The 13,260-nt window shown below is 45.9% G+C and overlaps 1 protein-coding gene across 1 annotated transcript in view; it reads left to right on the top strand.

The window, feature by feature from the left end:
• The window catches only part of ush2a (Usher syndrome 2A (autosomal recessive, mild)), a 1,147,097-nt gene that overhangs the window by 180,001 nt on the left and 953,836 nt on the right, over positions 1-13,260 (top strand).

Raw genomic sequence — 13,260 nt, 5'->3', positions numbered from 1 at the left:
GATGTGACTGTGATCTCCCAACACTGCTGTCCCTCTCTGGAATATCTCCTCATAAACTGCAGACCGTTCTACTCTCCACGTGAGTTTAACTCTTTCATACTTTGCTCTGTGTATATTCCACCGAGCGCGGACGTGCACGAGGCCGAGCGCGCGCTCGCGGATCAGATTATGAGCATGGAGAGAGACTTTCCGGACTCTCTTGTTATAATTCTCTGTGATTTTAACAAAGGGAATCTCAGTCAGGAATTACCAAAATACAAACAGTTTGTTAAATGCCCGACCAGAGAAGGGAGCACGTTAGATCATTGTTACACGACAGTGAGCGGGGCGTACCAAGCGGTGGCCCGTGCAGCTTTGGGACGCTCAGATCACGTGATGGTCCACTTGATCCCCGCATACAGACAGAGACTAAAACTCTCTAAACCTGTTGTGAGGACATCTAAAGCGTGGAGCAATGAAGCTGTGGAGGAGCTACGTGCGTGCTTGGGCACTACGGATTGGGATATGTTTGAGGCTTGAACAGACAGTCTAGATGACTACACGGACACTGTGACGTCATATATTCATTTCTGTGAAGACAGCATCATCCCACAGCGCACCAGGGTGAGATATAACAACAACAAGCCCTGGTTCACACCTAAACTCCGGCAGCTCCGTCAGCAGAAAGAGGTGGCTTTCAGAGAAGGAGACAGAGACAGCTATAGAGGTGCAAAGTACAGATTTAGCAAGGAGGTGGCAAAGGCTAAATCCATGTACACTTCACGTCTGCAGCAAAGGTTCTCTGCCAACGACTCAGCCTCTGTGTGGAGGGGGTTGAAAGAGATCACCAACTACAAGCCCAAAGCACCTCGTTCTATTGACGACCTGAAGCTGGCAAACGACCTGAACGTCTTCTATTCACGCTTAGAAGACAAGGACTCACACCTCCCCACCCCCCACACAACTGGATATTCAAACACCCTGGACCTCGCCCCTCTCACCGCTGCCCTCCCCCCGTTGCCCTCTCCGTCCAAGAGGAGGATGTGAGAAGACACTTCAAAAGGCTGAATCCACGTAAGGCCCCTGGCCCAGACTATGTCTCTCCTGCCACCCTGAGACACTGTGCTGATGAGCTGGCCCCAGTCTTCACGGGGATCTTCAACACCTCCCTGGAGTCATGCCATGTTCCAGTCTGCTTCAAGTCCTCCATTATAGTTCCAGTCCCCAAGAAACCACGCATCACTGGACTTAATGACTACAGGCCTGTGGCTCTCACGTCTGTAGTCATGAAGACCTTCGAACGCCTGGTTTTATCCCACCTGAAGTCCATCACCGACCCCCTCCTGGACCCCCTGCAGTTTGCCTACAGAGCCAACAGGTCTGTAGACGACGCCATAAACCTGGCCCTGCACTCCATCCTGCTGCACCTGGACTCCCCAGGAACCTACGCTAGGATCCTGTTTGTGGACTTCAGCTCTGCATTCAACACCATCCTTCCGACTTTGCTCCAGGACAAGCTTTCTCTGCTCCACGTGCCCGACTCCACCTGCAGGTGGATCACAGACTTCCTGACGGACCGGAGTCAGCATGTGAGGCTGGGAAAGAATGTCTCGAACACTCGGGCTCTCAGCACAGGATCTCCACAGGGCTGTGTCCTTTCCCCTCTGCTCTTCTCCCTGTACACTAACTGCTGCACCTCCAGCCACGACTCCATAAAGCTCATCAAGTTTGCGGACGACACCACCCTCATCGGACTCATTTCGGATGGGGATGAGTCTGCCTACAGGAGGGAGGTGGACCGGCTGGTGACCTGGTGTAGCAGCAACAACTTGGAGCTCAACGCCCAGAAAACAGTGGAGATGATCGTGGACTTCCCCCCGCCCTCCCTCACCCTCACCAACAGCCCCATCACCACTGTGGACTGTCACCGCTTCCTTAGCACCACCATCACCCAGGACCTCAAGTGGGAGTCAACCATCAGCTCCCTCATCAAGAAGGTCCAGCAGAGGATGTACTACCTGCGGCAGCTGAAGAAGGCCAAGCTGCCTGTCCAGCTGATGGTGTTATGTGTCGGACGCAGCTCGGAGAACCGACCAGCGTTTGAAGGACCCAGTATGAAATAAGCAGAGCACGGTACAAAGGCTAACTGAATTTAATACATAACAGTGATACAAAAATAACAAAAGAAAGTGCGGTCTGGCGTGGTGCGCTCCCAGCAGCGCTAACGGTCCGGAGCCAGAAGCTGTTCGGACCCAAGGACCCCGCCGACACCCCCCAGGTGGCCGCAACAAACCGAGTCTGTGAAAGAAGGAACCATTATGTGAGTCCACACTCTACACACAGAGAGAACACTTAAAGGTGTACAAACAGCAAACACTTCCTGGCTTGATTACTAATCAGCTTCCCAACCTGCAGGCATGGAACATCCAGTTCACAAAACTCCACTGCAGTGGAAGCCGATACATGACTAACATACAGCTCAATATAAAAAGGTGTGAGGGACACCACATTTACTGACTGTATAAACGTTAGTCACAAAATCTAACGTACCTCAGGAAGTGTGCTGACGAGCGTGAGACCTCACCCCCTCCTCTTTCACAGACCGTGCATCAAACCCTGGACGTTCTCTGCATCCACTGATGATGAGATGGCTCCCGAGACGACGATCTCACCCGTCTGGTCACAAGGTCGTTTCTCTGGCAAATACACACTGTATACTCCAGTCTTAAATGCCACCATGTTCCAATCCATATAGATGCACCTCAGCTGTGAGTCCTGACGAGCCGCAGGTGATCAGGGTGAGGTCCTGATAACCTCAGCAACACAGCCACTCAGTCCCAAATGCAAGCCACCTGGAAGGAAAAACAAAAGACAGAAACAAAAAGGCAGCCAGGCCCCCCAGCCATACAACAGATGGTGCAGTTCTACATGGCCATCATCGAGTCCATCCTCTGCTCCTCCATCACGGTGTGGTACGCCGGGGCCACAGCCAGGGACAGACACAGACTGCAGCGCATTGTGGCCTCTGCTGAGAAGGTGATCAGCTGTAGCCTTCCATCTCTCCACGACCTGCACGTCTCCAGGACTCTGGGCCGAGCAGGTCGGATCACAGCCGACCCTTCTCACCCTGCACACAGTCTATTCAAACCACTCCCCTCGGGCAGGAGGCTACGGTCCATCCGGACCAGAACCTCCCGCCATAGGAACAGTTTCTTCCCCTCTGCCGTTAGACTCATGAACTCCTCATAACTCAGTCATCTTAACCTTAACTCTGTCACTTTATCATTTTATCACGGGTCACTTTAGACAGTGTGCTTTGGTTTTAATTACACTCCTCCCACTGCACTGTTTTTTTCTGTTCCTCTTTCGTTCTGTTTTTCTGTTGCACACAGCCTTTCATATTTCATATGTCGTTTTTTTATCTTATATTTTGTCTTATTTTGGCACATATTGTATATTTTATCTTAGCATTTTATATTGCTCTCTGTTTAATGTTGCACCATTATATCGAAGCAAATCTCACAGAGTCAGGTTTTGCCCTCATGTATCCACAGCTCTCACACTCAGAGCTGGTTCCCCTCAAGGCTGTGTGCTGAGCCTGTTGCTCTTCACCCTCTACACCTCTGACTGTACACCTACCCACACCAGCAACACCTTCATTAAGTATGCAGATGATACCACAGTGGTAGGCTGTATCACTGGAGTAAGTGAGTAAGTGAGTCCGCCTACCATGATGAGGTGGAACAGCTGGCAATGTGGTGTAGAGAAAATAACCTGCTCCCGAACACATCCAAAATGAAGGAACTAATCATAGACTTGTTTTGAATTGAATTGTTTTCTTTTTTATTTTGCGCTGTGGACATATCTTTTTCATTCTGATAAATTTTATTACCTGAAGTCATCAAATATGGCCATCGGGTATTGCAGCAGCTTTTTGTTCATCAATCTGTCTGTGATTAGTCCTATACTGTCAGACTCTTGAAATTCACAGGAAATTCTTGGGACACAGACTTTGGGCAAGTTCAAATACGGTTAACCTTGATGTATTTTAAGAGGTTAAAAAGTCATTCCGTCTCAACCTGATGTTTTTGTGACGCGGGTGACCGTCATTCAGAGTAGAGCGACACTGTGGCGTCAGTCGCTAGTCTATTCAAAGCCGCTTTGTTTTGTGTGTTTATATACATGTTTCTCATATATTATGTAAAAGCTAGTGAGAAATAAACACTTCTAAAATTGAAAATGTTTTTGTAACCTGATAACACCTCTGGAAGGATGTAGAAACCATTTAGCGGACCTTAGCGTGGTGACGTCACAAGCTGCTAGCGAGGTGTAAAGTCTGTTTTGTTTGTGTGTAAATATAACACCTCTTTGTCATATATTATGTAAAAGCTAGTGAGCAATAAACACTTCTAAAACTGAAAATGCTGGTTTTGGAACCTAATAACACCTCTGGAGTGAATTATAAGATATTTAGCTGACATTAGCATGCGCGCTAACGTCTGCTAATGCTAATGTCTGCGAACGCTAATGTCAGCTAACTCAAAGCTAACTTGCTATGGGTTAAATTTGTCTTATTAAGACCTGAAAATGCACAGAGGGTGCTCTGCGAATATTCTTCGATTTGCACAAAAGTTCATTTAAACACACACACAAAACCTCCTGCAGACGACATTAAAACGTAAATATTGTTAATGATTGATTGATTGATTGATAGAGGGGTTTTATTGAACATATACAAATTGTTTATTAAGATAATAGGATCGTAATAATTAATTAATCAGCTGCAAATTATAAAGAACACAATGCTCATAAGGCGAGGGTATTTTAGCATTGCATTATTTTGTTTATTTTCTTTTTCGCCAGACCTTTCATGTCTGCACATGGTTTCCTCAGGTTTATATTTGCACTGAAAGGTTTGCACCTTACCTTTCGTTGTCCTTGTTACAATGGCAATAAAGAATCTGTGTCTGTATCTGTATGGATGTTGTAAGCAACACTCCTCCAAGACCAGATGGTGGATTTGAGTGAAACATCACACAGTTGTAAGACATGTATGATAATGTGCATGAAGGAAAGTAATTACAGTTTAACATTTCTAACGTAGATATTTAAACTTTTTTGTTTTTCATATCATATAAACAGACCTGTCTCTTCAGCCTCTTTGGAGCGAGGCGGAGGGCTTCAAACCCCACCGTTTGGAGTGAATCTGGATGCACACTCCATTTGTAGGAGGAGCTTACTGCTATCTCCGAAAAAACATGGCGCCGAAAGAGCCGCACAAATGAAGTGGCTTTCATTATAAATTATGCTGTTTAGAAAGTTATAACTTGCCAAAAAACTTTACAGGCAGTTGTCTATGACAGCAGCGTGTATGCTGCTGGATGCATATTGCGCATATTGTTCTGAAGAATATCATAACTTCACTCGTGCGCTGAGGCGTTATAATGCATATACACACAAACACTATGATAAGACACTTTTATATCTCACAATGGAGAATATCATGATAAAGAAAGCACATTGATTTGTATGTTCATAAATCTTTGGATAATAGCGATCCCTGCTGTTGGATTTCAAGGTCTGTAACGCGTGTCTATTTTGTAAACAAACAGGGAGCCCTGAGCACACTCGTCTCCTAATAAGCTTTCAGGCAGAAAATGAGAAGTTTCATCAATGGGAGTAAGCTGGAAAATATATACACACACATGTATACGAGGTCTATTAGAAAAGTATCCGACCTTATTATTTTTTTCAAAAACCATATGGATTTGAATTACGTGTGATTACATCAGACATGCTTGAACCCTCGTGGGCATGCAAGAGTTTTTTCACGCCTGTCGGTTACGTCATTCGCTGCTTTGTTTGATAAAAATTTTTTCAAAACTGTAAGGCACAACTGAGTGGACACCATTCGATAAATTCAGCTGGTTTTTGTTGAAAATTTTAACGGCTGATGAGAGATTTTGGTCTGGTAGTGTCGCTTTAGGGCGGCCCACGGTGCCTGATGGCGATCTGCGCTCTGAGGCGGCGTCATCTCGCTGTTTCAAGTTGAAAACTTCCACATTTCAGGCTGTGTTCACCCAGTAAGTCGTCAGAGAACAGAGAACTTTCAGAAGAAGTCGGCATGAGGAGTTTATGCGGACATTCCACTGTTAAAGGTCATTTTGTAATGAAAGAATGTGCGGGCAGAGTCGCATGTCGGGCCGCACCCGACCGTGGGGGTCGCAACAGGAAAAACACCTCCGTTGGAAAACTTAACGGGCAAGTTGGAACATGCCCAACTGTTAAACAATTTCTCAGTTACTCGCTTGTTGAAAGCCATCAAAAGCCGCCTGAATTTTATAAATGGTTTTCAACACGGAGGTGTTTTTCCTGTCGCGGCGCACACAGATTTGCGTCGTCGTCACGGAAACGACTCGGCGAATTTGCGCGTACGTTCTTTCATTACAAAATGACCTTTAACAGTGGAATGTCCGCATAAACTCCTCATGCCGGCCTCTTCTGAATCTTCTCTGTTCTCTCACGACGTCCTGGGTCAACAGAGCCTTAAATTAGGATGATTTGAGCTCGAAACAGCCAGATGACGGCGCCTGGAAGCGCTGCGCAACATCCCGCTCCGTGGGAAGTCCTTAAAGCGACAGAAACACCCCATAATCTCTCATCAGCCGTTAAACTTTTCACCGAAAACCAGCTAAATTTCTCGAATAGTGTCCACTCGGATATCCCTCACAAGTCCTGAAAAAAGTTTGATAAAGCAACGCACGCCGTCTCGAGCAGCGTCTCAAACAAAGGAATTGAGCTGAGAGGGCTGGACCAGTGCTCACTCAAAGCCTGACAACAGGGAAATGACGTCACGACACACGTGAAAAAACTCACGCATGCGCATGAGGGTTCAAGCATGATTGGTGTAATCGCATGTCATTCAAATCCATATAGTTTTTTTTTTTTTTATAAAACTGCCGGTTAGTTTTATAAGATACCTCATATGTGTAACACATAACCTGTTGTCCTAATAGACTGTTATTATTTGTTAAGGAAATTTTTAAAGGAATTAGGGCTGGATACAAAAAATGGGAGAATTTGAAAAAGAAAGATGCAGCCCATAACATACATACAGGTGCTGATCATATAATTAGAATATCATGAAAAAGTTGATTTATTTCAGTAATTCCATTCAAAAAGTGAAACTTGTATACATTCATTGCACACAGACTGATATATTTCAAGTGTTTATTTTAATTACTAATTAATTAATTACTAATCAATCAATTGATGATTAATCAAAAAATATTAATTATTACTAATATTGATTAATTATTTTTGGTATTATTAACATTAATTAATCACTAATGAATTAATTATTACTACTATTAATTATTATTATTATTATAAATGACAAATTAATTACATTAATCCCCCTCTAGCTGCCACCTTATCGTGGTGGAGGAGTTTGCGTACCCGGATAATCCTAGGAGCTATGTTGTCGGGGGCTTTGTGCTCCCTGTAGGGTCTCCCAAGGCAAACAGGTCCTAGGTGACGGGTCAGACTAAGGGCAGTTCAGAACCTCCATGACCAGTAAAAAATCAAGGACCGAGACGTCGCCCGGTATGGCGGAGCCGGGGCCCCACCCTGGAGCCAGGCCTGGGGTTGGGGCTTGCACGTGAGCGCCTGGAGGTCAGGCCTTAGCCCATGGGGCCCGGCCGGGCTTAGCCCGAAAGAGCAACGTGGGCCCGCCCTCCTGTGGGTTCACCACCTGCAGAGGGGGCCATGGGGGTCAGGTGCAGAAAGGATTGGGTGGTGGCCGAGGGCGGGTGGCCCGGTGGCCCGGTCCATGCTCACAGCCCGTGGAATGTCACCTCGCTGGGGGGGAAGGAGCCTGAGCTTGTGCTGGAGGTTGAGAGATAATGACTAGAGATAGTCGGGCTCACCTCCACGCACAGCTTGGGCTCTGGTACCCAACTCCTGGAGAGGGGCTGGACGCTTTATTTTTCTGGAGTTGCCCACAGAGAGAGGCGGCGAGCTGGGGTCGCATTGCTTATTGCTCCCCAGCTCAGTCGCCATGTGTTGGAGTTCAGTCCGGTGAATGAGAGGGTCGCGTCCCTACGCCTTCGGGTTGGAGACAGGTCTCTCACCATTGTCTCGGCCTACGGGCCGAGCAGCAGTGCAGAGTACCCGACCTTCCTGGAGTCCCTGGGAGGGGTACTAGATAGCTCTCCGACTGGGGACTCCATTGGTCTCCTGGGGGATTTCTACGCCCACGTGGGCGGCGACAGTGAGACCTGGATGGGGGTGATCGGGAAGCACGGCCTCCCCGATCTGAACCCAAGTGGTGTTCAGTTGTTGGACTTCTGTGCTAGTCACAGTTTGTCCATCACGAACACCATGTTCGAGCACAAGGGTGTCCATAAGTGCATGTGGCACTAGGACACCCTGAGCCGGAGGTCGATGATCGACTTTGTAGTCGTATCATCTGACCTTCGGCCACGTGTCTCGGACACTCGAGTGAAGAGAGGGGCAGAGCTGTCGACCGATCACCACCTGATGGTGAGTTGGATCCGCTGGGAGGGGAGGAAGCCCAAACGTATCGTGAGGGTCTGCTGGGAACGACTGGCGGAACCCTCTGTCAGCGAGGTCTTCAACTCCCACCTCCGGGAGAGCTTCTCCCAGATCCCGGGGGAGGTTGGAGACATGGAGTCCGAGTGGACCGTGTTCTCCACCTCCATTGTCGCTGCGGCCGCTCGTAGCTGTGGGCAAAAGGTCTCTGGTACCTGTCGCGGCGGCAGTCCCCGAACCCGGTGGTGGACACCGGAAGTAAGGGATGCCGTCAAGCTGAAGAAGGAGTCCTACTTATCTTTGTTGGTAGGTGGGACCCCAGAGGCAGCTGACAGGTACCGGCAGGCCAAGCGTGCTGCAGCCCGTGCGGTCGCAGAGGCAAAAACTCGGGTCTGGGAGGAGTTCGGGGAGGCCATGGAGGAGGACTATCAGTCAGCCTCGAAGAGATTCTGCCAAACCGTCCGACGCCTTAGGAGGCGGAAGCAGCTCTCCACCAGCACTGTTTACGGTGCGGGTGGGGAGCTGTTGACCCTGACTGGGGATGTTGTCGGGCGGTGGAAGGAGTACTTCGAGGATCTCCTCAGTCCCATCGTCACGTCTTCCGAAGAGGAAGCAGAGATTTGGGACTCAGAGGCGGACTCATCCATTACCCAGGCTGAAGACACCGAGGTGGTTAGAAAGCTCCTCGGTGGCAAGGCTCCTGGGGTGGATGAAATCCGGCCTGAGTACCTTAAGTCTCTGGATGTTGTGGGACTCTCTTGGCTGACACGCCTCTGCAACTTCGCGTGGCGATCGGGGACAGTGCCTCTGGATTGGCAGACCGGGGTGGTGGTCCCTCTGTTTAAGAAGGGGGACCGGAGGGTGTGTTCCAACTATAGGAGGATCACACTCCTCAGCCTCCCCGGTAAGGTCTATTCCAGAGTACTGGAGAGGAGAATTCGACCGATGGTCGAACCTCGGGGTGAGGGACGGATGGAGCGTGAGATCGATAGACGGATCAGTGCAGCATCTGCAGTGATGCGGTCGCTGTATCGGACTGTCGTGGTGAAGAGCGAGCTGAGTAGGGGGGCAAAGCTCTCGATTTACCGATCGATCTACGTTCCGATCCTCACCTATGGTCATGAGATTTGGCTCATGACTGAAAGAACGAGATCGCGAGTACAAGCGGCCGAGATGAGTTTCCTCCGCAGGGTGGCTGTGTGCTCCCTTAGAGATAGGGTGAGGAGCTCAGTCACTCGGGAGGAGCTCGAAGTCGAGCCGCTGCTCCTCCACGTCGAAAGGAGTCAGTTGAGGTGGTTCGGGCATCTTTTCCAGATGCCTCCTGAACGCCTCGCTGGAGAGGTGTTCCGGGCACGTCCCATTGGGAGGAGGCCCCGGGGAAGACCCAGGACACGCTGGAGGGACTACATCTCTCGGCTGGCTTGGGAACGCCTTGGGGTTCCCCCGGAGGAGCTGGGGGAGGTGTGTGTGGATCGGGAAGTCTGGGCGGCTTTGCTTGAGCTGCTGCCCTCGCGACCCGACTCTGGATAAAGCGGAAGAAAATGGATGGATGGATGGACTACATTAATTAATATGACATGGTTACGATGCGTTGAAGAAATCTGCGACTTCTTCTATTTCTTTGCATTTACACAGAAAGGCGAGAAAATAAAACGAGCAAACAGGCTACTGCAACAAGTTGCATTTCGGTTTCCATGTTAACAAACAGTGAAGACGGCAGTTTGAGACGGGCACTTTTTTTTTTCCCCTAAGGCGGAGGGGTGTCTCAATTCATAGGGCTAGAGTTATACCCCTCGCCTTACCCCTTGTTTTAAAGTGGCTGGCATAGGGGTAGGGGTAGGGCCAAGGGGAAGTGGAAGGGGTACAAAAGAGAATTGAGATTGGGGTTAGTGTCACTGTAATTTAATTTTTGTACATTAATGGACCAAACCACAAGAACAACATAGAAAATATGTACATTTTCTAGAATACAGTTCTTCTCAAAAGTTTACATGCCTTGGCAGAATTTATTTATTTTTTTTTTTGGCCATTTCTCAGAGAATGTAAATAATAAGACAAAAACGTTTTTCACTCATGGTTAGTGGTTGGATAAAGTCATTTATTGTCAAACAGCTCTTTTTAAATCATAATGACAAAAGAAACAACCCAAATAACCCTGATTAAAAGTTTACATACCCTCTTCTTAATACAGTGTGTGCCCCCTTTAACATCAGTGACATCTTGGAGTCTTTTGTGGTAGTTTGGGACGAGGCTCTCTGATAGTAAAACTGCCACTGAATATGTCTTGGAGTTTATTTACATCAATTATGAAGAAATACAAACAGTATGGCACTCTGGTGAATCTGTGTGGAGTAGACAGTTCTCAAAAACTGAGTGACTGTGCAAGAAGGAGTAGACTGAGGAAAGCCACCAAGACACCCAGACAAGAGAAGTAATGTTTATTTTATTTTCTTCCGCAGACCTTTCAAGTCTGCGTGTTGTTTACTCAGGTTTATGTTTGCACTGAAAGGCTTGCACCCTACCTTTCGTTGTACTTGTTACAATGACAATAAAGAATGTGTATCTGTATGTATCTTGTAAGCAGCACTCCTCCAAAACCAGAGTGAAACATCACATAGTAGTAGGACATGTATGATTGATGAGTGCGCAATTTCTGCAGTCACAGCAAAGCTACAAAAGCATATAACAGCCGCATAAGCCTATAACTTTGTCTGGGTTGTCTGGGTGTTTTTGTAAAAAAAAAAAAAAAAGTTTTTGTGTTATCATTCATATTCTCTAAAAAATGGCCAATAAATAAATTAATCTGCCAGGGTATGCAAACTTTTGAACACAACTGTATATTCAACTCATCAACAACTCATGCACTTCTTTGATGATTTTACAGTTTATTCTCCCTTGCTAAAGTCACACCTGAGTAAGAGAAACATAAATGTACACATAGGCATATACAGTGTCCTCCAAAAGTATTGGAACACTTGCTTTTCACACATTTTAATGTGTTTATGCCATTTCAAATACAAAAATACAAATTTCTAAATGTATCTTCTTGAAACTAAAACTGAAAGAGAATCTGTACAACTTGATATAAATTAAAAAATATACTTGCCAAGATGATGATTTTCATAAGTAATGGAAGGCTTTGGCATAATACCTGTAAATAATCAGTTTATTGCCAGTGTTCTTCAGAGACGTCAGGGGATGGATACATGAACATGTCCAAGTCACTGAATATGTCTTGGACTTGATTTAAATTTTAAATTATGAAGAAATACAAACAGTATGGCACTCTATGGTAAACCTGTATGGAGTAGATAGTTCTCAAAAACTGAGTGACTGTGCAAGAAGGAGAAGAGTGAGGAAAGCCACAAGACACCCAGACAACCCAGAAGACATTATAGGCTTCTCTGGCTGTGCTTGGAGAAATTGTGCATCGTACATGTTTTGCATTTTGTATCACCAGTTATACAATTTCATGATAAAATGGTATAGAGGAGAATTTTCTTAAAAACAAGACATGAAAGTTCAGCTACAATTTGCCAGAAGGTACATCTGACATGCAAGCCTAGATTTGATGCTTTGGTGAAAGAAAATCCACTTCATTGTGAAGCTGTATAATTATATACTCAATACAGATGTACCATTGAGTGCCAAACTGTTTGTATTTATTCCTAATTGATGTAAATCAAGTATCAGATGCAGATCAAACTTAGTCTATTCATTGAGAGTGTCAGTTTGCACCTCATTGTCGAAAATGAGTGATTGAGGCACTTTTGATTGAGATATAATGCAAAATGTACAGCAAATGAGCTTTTCAGTATGAAATTCAAATGTCCACAAAATGCACAATCTGAATCATATTCGGATGAAACTTTGTCAGGCGATAGTGAAGGCCAGTCTGCACCTCACTTTCAAATTTTAGAGTGATCAGGGCATGTACAGCTCTGGATCAAACATTTGTCAGATGATAAAGGATGCCATCCTACATAATGCTGTCAAATATGAAAGAAATTTGATATGTTTTGTGAGTTATGAATTTTTGAAAATTCATTCAAAGGATTCATGTTAAAGGACAGGGATTTTTCCAATTTTCTGAAGAGTTGTCCTGATTTTGACCTTTGACCCATGACCTTGAAAATTGAAGCAGTTCTTGCCTATCAGGATATGAATCATCTGTAAAAAGTTCATAACAATATATGAAAAATTGTGGGCTCCAGGCTGTTCACAAACAGGCAAACAAACTAACAGGGGTGAAAACAGAAACACCTCCCAACTTTGCTGGCAGAGGTAAATAACAGGAGTCACCTGTTTGTCCCCAAAATGATGAAATAACACTTACAAAGTAATATTATAGAAAAGCTGAAACTATGAAATGCAGTGTTCTATTAGTAGACAATTCAGTTCAATCATTTTATTCACATTCACACAAAATGGCAGTACAAAATTGAATATGATTATATGGTGGTATGTAACAGTTTGGACACCCCTGATGATTTCCATGATTTTCTCGTGCTCCTTCTTTATGATATTGTTGTCAGATGGTATTGCCACAATGATCACACCAGAACTCTTCAATATGGAGGATGACCTGTTTCATAATTCAGATATTTCACCAAAGCTGATTTCCTATCTGTGAAACATAATGCATACATGCAAGCAGCTAGTGTGGGAGAGCCGGGGTATCATTCTGTGAGCTTGTTCACAAGTTTAATCTGTTGTGTATGTGTGTTT

This window comes from Thalassophryne amazonica, chromosome 2 (assembly GCF_902500255.1).
Source record: "Thalassophryne amazonica chromosome 2, fThaAma1.1, whole genome shotgun sequence".
NCBI lineage: Eukaryota > Metazoa > Chordata > Actinopteri > Batrachoidiformes > Batrachoididae > Thalassophryne > Thalassophryne amazonica.
The sequence above is the reverse complement of the archived record's forward strand: the minus strand, read 5'-3'. Positions and strand labels throughout refer to the sequence as shown.